Here is a 9,231-nt window from a genome sequence, read left to right as displayed (position 1 = left end):
CACAGCCCGTCTGTCCCGGCCCGTCTGTCCCGGCCCGTCTGTCCTGGTCCCGGCCATCTGGCCTGGTCCGTCTGGCCCGGTCTGTCTGTCCCGGTCCCGGCCGCCTGGCCCGCGGCCGCTCCGCTGGCCGTGCTGGCGGAAGGGGCGGGGGGTCCATCCTGCCGTGTGCACCGTGGGTACCGCGCTGACCGCACCGAGGGGGGGTCCCGTCTGTCCCATCCCCGGCTGCCCTGGCTCTGCTCGGCTCCCGCCGCTGCAGCCGGGGTCAGTCGCCGGCTTGGTCTCTGCCGGATCAGCCGCCGTGAGCCACGTGGGGCCGATCCACGCTGCAGCTCGGTCTGCACCGGAACAGCCCCTGGGCGATCCCGGCTGCAGACCCCGCCTTTGGAGCACCCAGACCCTGAGCTGTGCCGAGCCCCTCGGGCGATTCCCCCTGCAGACCCCGCCTTGGAGCATCCAGACCCGGAGCTGAGCCGGTTCCCCGTCCTGCCCTGAGCTCCGTTCCCTTGGTAACCACAGCTCCGGCTGCTCAGCGGAACTCTCTAAAGGAATCACCTCATCGAAACACTAAAAGTTCAGGTAAAAGCAAGTCCTCTCCTGATTCATCCTAAAAATGCGGGAGAAAAGCTATAGAAGATAAAAATCCAAAAAGAATGGGATAAAGGGATTAGTCTATTTGCATTAAAAGAGGCTCCCATAGGACGGGGCGGACCAGGGTTTGTAAATGCTCCTTTGACTTCGTCTGAGGTCTGAAATTTTAAGAAATAAATAAAAGGGATATTTGGAGGATCCCATAGGCATAGCTGAACAATTAGACCAATTTTTAGGTCCAAACATTTATACTTCAGAAGAGATGTGGTCTGTAATGAAAATAATATTTTTCTCAGGAAGAAAGGCAGTTAATCAGAGCAGCTGAAATAAAAGCTTAGGAAAAAAGATAATCTACGGGGACCCCCAGAGAAGACAAAATGCCAACTGTACCTCCTGAGTGGGGTAAAAATAACGAGGAGGGGAGTAAACACATGAATAATTATTGTAATTACATAATCAAAGGAATAAATGAGACAGCATATCAAAGGCGAAATGCAGGGGAAAAAAAAAGGTTTTTAAGGGACAGCTTTTCGAGGGGAAAGAAGAAACTGCAACTAAATAGATAAACAAACTTAAGAGAAATAGGAAAATGGTCCTAAGTAAGCAGAAGATCTGAAAATCTTTAAAGAGATGGGCACAGAGGAGGAATAGGGAGGTCATAAGCTCTAATTTTCTGGGGGGAACAAATACCATCTGGAGCCTGTGATAACTTTAAAAGTGGGTCCCCAAGAAGAAGAATTGGAATTTGTAATAGACACAGGGGCAGAGAGAACCTGCCTGTTAAACATTCCAAAAAGTTATAGTGTGAGCAAACATAGAGTGAAAGTAACAGGGGCAAAGAGGGAAAGTTTTACATTTCTGGTCATTAAAGATGTAGTAATTGAGGGAAGAAACTAAAATTTGCATGGGAGATGTCTTATTGGTCCCAGGGGCAGGTAGCAATTTATTGGGAAGAGTCTTACAAGTGCAACTAAGAATAGGAGTTATATCAGAAAATGGGAAAATGACAGCTAGAGTTTTTAAATTATTTAAAAGAGGATGAAGAAAAAAAAACAACAAAGAAGTTTGAGGTGGGGAAGGAAATAGGGGAGGATTAAATATCGACCCCATAAGGGTTACAATTGAGAGAGAAGATTGTCCCGTACGTGTACGTCAGTATCCTGTATCTTTAGAAGGACGGGAAGATTTGAAGCCGGTAATAGAAGAACTAATAAAGGATGGGGCATTAGAACCTTGTATGTCTCCTCATAATATCCCTATTCCCCCAGTAAAGTCTGATGGGAGTTATAGACTAGTACAAGATTTAAGGGAGGTTAATAAAAGAATTTAGACTCACTACCCAGTGGTAAAATATCTTAGGCACTTAATAAATAAAAGTAGCTAGAAAACCAACCATGAGAAAATTGCAAGAATTTTATTCATTCTCCCTCCCTCTTCAAAGAGAGAGATCAGAAAATTTCCTAGATTATTGAAATATTATAGATTGAGGGGTACGCACAAGTAGCAAAATTCGTGTATGAAAAAAACGGACAGAAGGAGATGATATAAAACAGACCAAAGAAGATCTTGTTAAATTAAAAAAGTTAAAACTAGCCTAAGTACCAGCTTTAAGCTTACCTTTGTTAGAAAAGTCATTTATCATTTATACATAAATGCAGAAAATGGAGTACCTCATAAAATTTTAATTCAAGACTAAGGAAGAATAAAAAAATATCTAGTAGCTCATATATCAAAGATGTTGGACTCAGTAAGCCACAGCTAGCCAGTAGGTATTTAACAGCTACTGCAATCCTAGTAAAAGAAAGTTGTAAGCTTACTTTTGGAAGTAATTTAGTTAGGTTCAGTTCATACCGTCTGAGGTGTGTTGAATCAAAAAAAACAGGTAAGAAGAGAAGAAAGAGAGAAGTTGAAGTAGGGAGGTGGTTAGCAAACTCTGAGATGTTAGAATGTGAAGTGATGACATCTTGGTGCTAGAAGAGAGCAGAAGTGTGAATGCGGGGTTTTTGCATGAAAGGCAGGGAAGTGTCTCAACACACGGTTGTTAGGAGGTTATTCAATGCCGAACTGAGGTCCAGAAAGGGTTTAGCAGAACGGGCCCTCCTTGAAGGGAAAAGAGGAGAAGTTGACTAGAGAAAGGAAAGGAATGTCAGGAGCACCTGGGGAAGCCAGGTTTGGGGTTGTCAAGGCTGAGAGGTGTCTGACCGCTCCCTACGAGCGGCAGGGTCTCGGAGGCTGCGGCAGGCACCGATCCATGGAGGTGACCCGGCGGCGGTGCTGGCAGCAGGGGACACACGGGTTTGCCGGGCAGGAGCGGGCTGGCTCCGTGGCGGAACTGCCAGGGGGGCTCCCAGACTGCCGGGGTCCCGAGTCGAGGATGGCTGCGTCGGCCCCGGTAAGTGGGCCGAGAGAGAGAAGGAAAGAGAAAGAGAGAGAAGAAGAGAGAGAGAGGGCAAAAGGGACCCAAGGCTGCCCCCAGGGTCCCCATGCCCCTGGCTGTTCTCCCCTGCTCCGGCCCTGCAGCCAAGTGGCAGCACGGCATTGACAGCAAGGCCGTGAAAAGAGCGGGAGGGGGGCTAGCACTAAAAGATAAAATCAAAGCAGAGATTGCTGACTCTCCAAACCTCACAAAGTGGTTTGTTTTTCTTAAGTAAGAAGGGTTTTGGTTTTTTCTTTTGTGTGTTTTGTTTGCTGTTAAAAAGAAGTTTGGTTTGTTTTTTTTTCCTGAAGAATGGGTTTTTAAGGCTAAAACAATAAAATGCTGCCCAAAAAGTAAAAAGCAATAGATGTGATACATCTCGTGTTAAAATTGGTCTAGCTTTTCCTATTTAACTAACTGTAACTCACAAAAAGAAGAATTTGCCTCTGCAGCTCTTAGCACAGCTGGATAGAAGAAGAAGAAGAAGAAGAGGCTGCTGTGGAAAAAGCTTTTAGCTAAACCCAGGAAGTTTGGAAGAAAAGTGAATGGTAAAAGTTAATGCAGTATGATCTTTCTTTTATTACTATGCTATTAAGAAGTCCCTTCCAGGTACTACTGAAGCAACAATCAGAATCACGGAAAGAGGGTGAATTCATGCCAGCAGAATCAAAGGACTTGTGAAGAAACCTGAGGAATGGACTATCGCATTTAAACCGGGTGATACCAAACTGACTTTCCAATGGGGACTGAGTGGTAATAGTTTAGAAAAAGGCAAATGATCCAAGAAATGTACAAAGAACAACACAGAATTAAGAATTAAGATGACGCTTATGCCACTGGTTTCAAGCACTGCCTGGTTTTATTCTGGTCTTGCCTGAATAAAACATCTCCTTAGGGGAGGAATACTCCAGACAGAAGGATCAAGACTGTTTTTGTGTTCTGACCTTAGCCTGAGAATTGTACAGGGGAGAAGGGGAATTACCATTTCCATCAGTAAACTTTATTTGATTCATTCCAATACTGGACATGCTAGCTGGGTTATAAGTAAATGCTTGAATTGTGAGAATAATTAGTATTGTAGTTCACAAAATTTATGCTCTTATTGCAAAAAGTGTTAAAGTAATAGCTTTGTGGATGGGAATTATTAGTGCCTGGTGAATGAGAGATACCTGAAGAACGGTAAGAGAACACAGTTAAAGGGTGTCCAAACCAATTTGCCTGGAAATTAGTTGAGAGAAAGTGACAAGGAAATAGAGGGCACGACCAGATTGGCCTCTGTATTTTGCCACGGAGAAGATCAAATACACCTGCTGTGGATTGCAACCTCACAGGCCTGGGAGGTGGGAGTATAAGCCATACTGGACCTCTGTTATTCCTGTTTCTGGCACTCATTTGTTCTCTTTTCCCTTTTGGGATACCAGCAAGATTGTGTCACAAATGCTGCAGAAAGCATCACGTGGAAAGAAACCAAAGTTCCTCTTTAATTACACATACCTATGTCAACAGCCACTGTTATAACCCATCCAAATTAAGAACCTGTAGGCAAAATGGAGTAGATTATTGGATTACAAAAAACTTAGGAAAAAGTGGTAATAGATTTGGAATTGAATGTCTAAAAGGAGAGAGATGGATTTGTTTTACATTTAATCTTGAAGATACGGTTCAAGATTTGGTAAAAAAACAAATAATAAACAAAAAGGTAAAACCAGCACAGCAACTTAACTCTGTATTGACCCCAAATTATCTATTGAGTTGTATTACAAGACTCCAAGCAGTTATAGAAATGATAGCAAATGGAGCTGCCCAGGCATTGGAGTTAATATAAAGTCAGCTAAGCCAAACAAAAACTGTAGGGTATCAGAATAGGTTGGCTTTAGACTATTTATTGGCCAAAGAAGGGGGTGTTTGTAGAAAGTTTAATATATCAAATTGTTGAAAATTGATGACCACAGAAAAGTGATTCTAGAAAAAGCAATAGAAATCAAAGAAGAAAAAAATAGATATGCATATAATAACCCAGGTACTGGTCCAAAAATTAGAAAACAATGTTAAAACCTAGCTGGTAGGGTAATGTATTAGAAGAAATTAAGATCTTTCATTTTATGTGTTGCTATTTTTATTTACTATTTTTATATTTCTTCCTTGTGTAATCCCCTGTTTTATTTTGCCCGCATAGTCCAGAAGATGCAAGTAGATAACAAATATTGCTCAAGCCAAAGGATTTACAAAGAATAAGAGTGGGGATTGTGAAAAATGCAGGTATTTTATGATTGGCTTTTTTGAAATATTAAAATGAATATTATATGTGTTGTGTTAGAAAGTAATGCTGTATTAATTCTCTTAAGTAGTGTGTTAAATATAGTTTTAGGTTACAAAAACTGTTAATATAGAAACGATGCTATGTAAGATACTTTTTTTGAAGAAAGGACTTACAGCGAGATAGCGGCCACAGGACACCTGGATCTTTCAGAGAAAAAGAATTTATTGCCCTCTTATCAGAAGAAACAAACTTCTTCCTGCCTCCAAGGCGCTGTTAGGATTAGAAGGAAGAAGTGGATGATGAGCAGACAGAATCCTGTGTTTGAATGGAATTTATGCATCATGTATGAAGTGTATGACTCTGCAACAGGCTATTGCTTTTAAGGGTTAATCCTTTGTTAACGGGGGTCCTTTTTCGGGCCTGTGCTGCCCAGAAAAAGGTACCCGGACGTCCGTAACTCTTTGTTTTTGTTGTCTCATACTGTCTTAATTCAAATTGTCCAAATTATTATTACTCTAATTGTATGACTATTTTTATAACCATTTTATTACTATTAAACTTTCAAAAATTTTAAAAGCAAGTGATTGGCGTTTTTCACACCAGTCTGTTAGGTGAAAATTATCAAAAGATTTTTGTGAGTTTTCTAATTTTGGCATTAATGCTGGCAAATTTTCAGGGTTTACTGTCTAATTGTGGGTCAAGAAATCTGTCCCAAACACTGAGGGGACTCTGGAGCTACTTGGGAACAGTTCTTTTTTGAAATTCTTTTGTGTTGGGATCAAAGGGCTGGCATTTGCAGGGGCAAAATAATTCTCTGTCTGTCCTGTATTTATTAAAGCAGCTGTCATATTCAAACCTCCTCCTCCTCCTCCTCGTCGCACGGTTTGTGTGCATGGATGTGGCTGTGCAGACAAATCGTGACACAAAGTAGTCCCACTGGGTGCTAGGAGTGTGAAGGCGAAAACACGGAGGCACACCAGGTATCGGTTGCTCAGGGTTACGCGCTGCAGGGGGATCTCTCGGTGCCCGGCAGAAGGAGAGACGCGGAAGGATACATGCAAGGTGCTGCAGTTTTCGCCTGCTGTGGTGCCGTGTATAGACGCAGTGGCGGCAGAAGTGGCGTGACAGGGCACAGGGATGCCGGCTGTGGCTGGACAGCGGCACGCAGCGGCTCGGAACCGGGACCGGGCTGTACCAGAGCTGCGGTGAAAGCAGTGGGGGGGTGGCGGCGGGGCCATGGAGATAGAACTGCACATGCGTGCAGCTGATCCCGGAAGCAGCGCTGTGGTTTGATGAGTCGGCGCGGAGTGATATCACTGGTGCTGGGGTTGTAGCAACTGCGCATGCGTGGGTTCCGTCACTGCCGCGGCGCGGGCAGTCATCATGGCGGCGGGCGGGCCGGGGTGTGCGGGAGCAGGCGGAGCTGGGGGAACAGGAACGGGGCTGCCGCTGCGGCCGTGGAAGGAAACGCCGGGACATCCGTGGTTGCAGGAGGCAGCGGAGCCACGCCATCCAGCAGCTCTGAAGCGGGAGGGTGCGGTGGGGAAGGCGCGGCTCGGCCCGTCATGCAGCGGCTGCGGCAGGAGAGGGGAAGCGACCACGGGCGGTGCTGACGAGAGGCTGGGCTGGAGTGCCGCGGCACCGGCACGGGGTGACTTGGGTGGCTGGGGCGCCCCGGTAAGACAGTCATTAAAACACCCTAAAAATTATTTTAAAAGCCCTGAAAAAGCCCTAAAGGTATCCTAAACATTTCCAGAGAATTCCTAAAAAACTCCTGCAAAAAAACCCCTAAAAGATCCCTAAAAATCCCTGAAAAATCACCTGAAAGACCCTAAAAAACTGTTGAACCCCTACCTGTAACACTGTGGCCTCCAAACATCATCTCTACCTATTAATCGGGGTAACTGCAAGACCCTCAAACACCACCACAATCACCAGCTTAAGTTGGTCTGGACAGAACCAAATAAAATAAAATAAAAAGCTTTATAAATAGAAAAATTAAAAATAAAAATTAAATTAAAAGTAAAAAATAAAATGAATGCTTTAAAAATAAAAAAACCCCAAAACTAAAAATTCAAGAAGAAATAAAAAATTAAAATAAATGCTTTAAAAACAGATAAAGCAAAAAAAATGAAATAAAAAATAAAATTTAAAAAAAAATAAATAGTTTAGAAATAAAAAATGAAAACTAAAAATGAAAAAAAAAATTAAAAATAGGATAAATGCTTTAAAAATAAAAAAATTAAAAATTAAAATTTAATAAAAAATAAAATTAAAAAAATAAAATAAATAGTTTAGAAATAAAAAATGAAAACTGAAAATGAAATAAAAAAAGAAACAAATGCTTTCGAAATAAAAAAGTTAAAAATAAAAATTAAATAAAAAATAAAATTAAAAATAAAATAAAAAGCTTTAAAAATAGAAAGTCCAAAATAAAAATTAAATATAAAGAAAAAAGTAAAATAAATGCTTTAAAAATAAAAAAATCAAACCTAAAAATTAAGATAAAAAAATAAAAAATAAAATAAATGCTTTAAAAATAGAAAAATGAAAAATAAAAAATAAATAAAAAAAAATTTAAAAAATAAAATAAATACTTTAAAAATAGGAAAATTAAAACTAAAAATTAAATAAAAAATAAAATTAAAACAATAAAGAAAAAAGCTTTAAAAAGAGAAAAATAAAAACTAAAAATAAAAGATAAAAATAAAATAAAGAGCTTAAAAATTAAAAAAATTACAAATAAAAATTAAATTTAAAAAAATTTTAAAAAAATTAATTAAAAATTAATAAAAAACAAAAGAAAATCCATAAAGTGCTGTAAAGTACCGTAAAAGTTCCATAAATGGTAGTGCCGTAAAGCGCGACTGTCGTAAAAGGTGCATTTTTACGGCAGTCGCGCTTTACGGCACCTTTTACGACAGTCGCGCTTTACGGCACCTTTTACGACAGTTTTACGACAGTCGCGCTTTACGGCACCTTTTACGACAGTCGCGCTTTACGACACCTTTTACGACAATCGTGCTTTACGACACCTTTTACGACAGTCGCGCTTTACGGCACCTTTTACGCCAGTTTTACGACAGTCGCGCTTTACGGCACCTTTACGACAATCGTACTTTACGGCACCTTTTACGACAGTCGCGCTTTACGACACCTTTTACGACAATCGTGCTTTACGGCACCTTTTACGACAGTCGCGCTTTACGGCACCTTTTACGACAGTTTTACGACAATCGTGCTTTACGGCACCTTTTACGACAGTCGCGCTTTACGGCACCTTTTACGACAGTTGCGCTTTACGGCACCTTTTACGACAGTTGCGCTTTACGGCACCTTTTACGACAGTTTTACGACAGTCGCGCTTTACGGCACCTTTTACGACAGTCGCGCTTTACGGCATCTTTTACGACAGTTTTACGACGGTCGCGCTTTACTGCACCTTTTACGACAGTTTTACGACAGTCGCGCTTTACGGCGCCTTTTATGGTACTTTACAGCACTTTACGGGGTTTTTTTTATTTTTCATGTATTTTTAATTATTTTTATTTTGTTAATTTTGTTTTTTATTTTTTATTATTTTTTTATTTTTCTATTTTTAAAGCTTTTTATTTTTTTTAATTTTGGTTTTTTTATTTTTATTTTTTCTATTTTTAATGCATTTATATTTCAATTTTGGTTTTTATTTAATTTTTATTTTTAATTTTTCTATTTTTAAAGCTTTTTATTTGATTTCTTAAATTTTAGTTTTTATTTATTTTGAATTTTAATTTTTCTACTTTTAAAGCTATTTATTTTATTTTATTGATTTTATTTTTTAAATTTTTATTTTTAATATTGTTAATTTTTCAAGCATTTATTTTTTTAATTTTGTTTTTTATTTTATTTTTATTTTTACTATTTTTAAAGCATTTATTTTTTTAATTTTGTTTTTTATTTGATTTTTATTCATAATTTTTCTATT

General features: G+C 39.9%; 1 long non-coding RNA gene across 1 annotated transcript; it reads left to right on the top strand.

Moving 5' to 3' along the window:
- Positions 1-204: 204 nt before the first annotated feature.
- On the top strand, positions 205-7,325 carry LOC139586614 (uncharacterized). Its single transcript, XR_011677873.1, has 2 exons — positions 205-579; positions 3,460-7,325. It is a non-coding gene; the product is annotated as an uncharacterized lncRNA (long non-coding RNA).
- Positions 7,326-9,231: the final 1,906 nt, after the last annotated feature.

Source organism: Agelaius tricolor, unplaced genomic scaffold, assembly GCF_023055355.1.
Source record: "Agelaius tricolor isolate 1412-34295 unplaced genomic scaffold, bAgeTri1.0.p SCAF_127, whole genome shotgun sequence".
NCBI classification, from domain to species: domain Eukaryota; kingdom Metazoa; phylum Chordata; class Aves; order Passeriformes; family Icteridae; genus Agelaius; species Agelaius tricolor.
This window is presented reverse-complemented; position numbering and strand designations above follow the sequence as displayed.